Here is a 3,307-nt window from a genome sequence, read left to right on the forward strand (position 1 = left end):
GTGGTATGATTAAAAATAGTACAAAGTTGAATGTGAGGTTGAATTTTGAACTGGAAAGACCTAGAAAGATTTGAGAAGTAAAATAAAAGGAAACATGTTATACTTAGTCAAAATAACACACAACGGATATCAGACCAAGAAACAGTTTGTTGGTTAGTTGTTCATTGTATTATTTTTCTCCCATTATCACCCAATAATTATTTGGCAAGCTAACATCTTAGGTTTATTGTGTGTGTGTGTGTGTGTGTCTGTGTCTGTGTGTGTGTGTGCATGTAAGTTTTATTAAGGAAGATCCTCTCAAATGTTTAGGTAATCATTCATTGAATGGTCAGATTTTACTAGAAGAATCTTTAATGAATGCATTATCAGGTTCAAGAAATGTGAAAACTCACTGAAGTAAGTTATGGATAGAGATCCTCTATTTTTGTAACACACTATCTCTAATACAGACAGGATATTTCTGAAAACTAAGGAAAGACATTCAGACCAGGAAATTATGTACTTGTGCCAAATCCACAAAATTAAAGCTTATTATGTCTAAAGAATTATTTCCTTTTTCATTATTATCTTATTAGACCCTACTATGCAATCAGGAAAATAGTTCAAATAAGTATTATGAATTGCATTGCACTCAGAAAAAAAATTCAATACGCAGATAGGTAAGTGATTACCCATTGTTAAGGGGGAATTGGAATGATCAAGTTTATATTCAAGCTCCAAATATGTTTATTTTAGAAAATTATTTATTTTCTCCTTGCAGATTAACTATTTCTAACCTGTGCTTTCCCCAGATTGACTGAAACGATGCAGCAAAATAACAATGTAACTTAATTCATACTGTTAGGACTGACAGAGGATACTTTGAGGCAGAAAATCATATTTTTAATTTTCCTAATTTTCTATGTGGGAACTGTGGTGGGGAATTTGCTCATTATTGTGACCATCAAGTTCAGTTGAACACTTGGGAGCCCCATGTACTTCTTCCTATATTTTTGTCCTTTGTCGATGTCTGCTTTTCAACTACCACAGCCCCTTGACTAATTGTGGATTCTCTCTCTGCAAAGAAAATCATAACCTACAATGAGTGCATGACCCAAGTCTTTGCTCTGCATTTATTTGGCTGCATGGGGATCTTTGTCCTCATCCTCATGGCTGTTGATCGATATGTGGCCATCTATAAGCTCTTACATTACACAACCATCATGAACAGGCAGATCTGCATCATCTTGATTATCCTTGCCTGGATAGGGTCTTTCATACATGCTATGGCTCAGATTGTCCTGGCCTTGAGATTGCCTTTCTGTGGACCCCAATTTGATTGATCATTATTGTTGTGATTTGCAGCCTTTACTGAAACTTGCCTGCATGAACACTTATGTGATCAACCTACTCTTGGTGTCCAATAGTGGGGCCATTTGCTCAAGCAGATTTTGCTTCTGATAATCCATACATTGTCATCTTGTGTTCTTTGCAAAACCACAGTGCAGAAGGGAGGAAAAAAGCCTTCTCAACTTGTACCTCCCATATCATTGTAGTCGTCTTGTTCTTTGTTCCATGTTCATTTATGTATACACATCCCCCAACCACTTTCCCCATAGACAAGATGGTAGCAGTATTTTATACCCTTGGGGCTCCATTTCTTAACCCACTCATCTACACCCTAAGGAACGCAGAAGCGAAAAATGCCATGAAAAAGTTATGGAGTATTAAAATTACCTCAGAAGTCAAAGGATGACTTTTGGATCCAGTTACTTTACTCAATAACAGCTTGACTAAATCAGTACATACATCAAACATGAGAGTAATTTTCTATTGTGGGAATAACTTCTGATTGTATATAAGGTTGTGGTTAGCTATTTATTTCTAGTTCACAGATAAGTTGAATGTCAATGCACCATTTTTTTGTATCAGAGAAAGACGAGTGTCAGATTAATTCACATAATTATGGACCAAGAGTCTTTCCTCTCTACATTTCAATTTTCTTGAAAGCCTCCAAAGCAAGAGAATGCAGTTTACCATGACCATCCATTCCATTTTATCACGAGTTTGGCTTTAAAAACTTCCATATTTTTGAATCAGAGATATTTTTTTATGTTCTCTTCTGGTAAACTAATTTTTTCCTTATGGTTTGCTCTTGTTAAGATAAACAGAGGATTATGTGTGGGATGCTTTCACTATAGTATTACAGTGGGTCTTGAGATCGTCATTATGATTGGTGTACAAGAGCTACAGCAATAGAATTCTGTAACTCTAAGAGTTTGGAAAGTAAAATAATGTGCATCATCAAGACTAAGTATAAAATAAAAATACATCAGGAAAACAACATATTCAACCAGAAAGAAAGGCAGATCTCCCTGGTGGTGTGCAGTATCACTCCTGGGGAGGAGTCTGGACATGGCATCATAGGATGGAGGGCATCTTCTTGATCAGAAGGGGGATGTGGAGGGAGATGAAGTAAGCTTCAGTGGCAGGGAGATTCTGGGGGGAGCCAGGGGGGTCACTCTGGTGGGCACTCTTGCTTGCAATATGGACAGCCATTTTTGGTTTCTGGTGAATTGGAATGGCTGGCAGTGAATGCCTGGGGCTGTCAGGCTGTGGCCTGGAACCCTTGGATCTTGAGGATGATTGTATAAAAATGTGGCTTATGAGGGTGGCAGTGTGATTGGGAAGGCCATGTGGACCACACTCCCCTTTGTCAACTGTGTATGGATGAGTAGAAAAACAGGGGCAAAAAAAAAAAAAAAAAAGGAACCCGATGTTCTTTATTACTTTAATTTTTGTTCTTATGATGTGTGTGCATGTGGTAGTGAAGATGTTCAAAGGTTGATTTTGGTGATGAATGCACAACTATGTGGTAGTGCTGTGAACAGTTGAATGTGCACTTTGTATGACTGCATGGTATGTGAATATATCTCAATGAAATTGAATTCAAAAGAAAAAGGCAGAAAGGAAGAACCTGGTTTGAAACTGATTAATGGTATGACATTATTCTATTTAAAGATGTATTGTGTCATTGAAATGAATGAAATTATGATAGGCATTGAGAGAATGCCCATGACATTTGTTTCCATTTGTAGCAGGGAGCTGCTTCCTCTATCTAGGTGTGCTGTCCTGATAGAAGGGTTGTATAGATCCCTAGGTTAAAATGACTACTGTGATTTTGGTGCCAGGCAAGGGCAGAGGAGATTAGCAGCAGCAGCTTGGCTTTATCTGCCATGGGATTTTCCATGAAATTTTATATTCATTGGCTTCAGTGCACTAAAGAATAAGTCATCTTGAGTGACAATTACAAGTTTTTAGTTTTTAT

The 3,307-nt window shown here is 37.4% G+C and overlaps 1 pseudogene; it reads left to right on the top strand.

Moving 5' to 3' along the window:
* The first annotated feature begins 804 nt into the window (after positions 1-804).
* On the top strand, positions 805-1,735 carry LOC119537718 (annotated as a pseudogene).
* The last annotated feature ends 1,572 nt before the right edge of the window (positions 1,736-3,307 follow it).

Source organism: Choloepus didactylus, chromosome 6 (assembly GCF_015220235.1).
Source record: "Choloepus didactylus isolate mChoDid1 chromosome 6, mChoDid1.pri, whole genome shotgun sequence".
Lineage (NCBI taxonomy): Eukaryota > Metazoa > Chordata > Mammalia > Pilosa > Megalonychidae > Choloepus > Choloepus didactylus.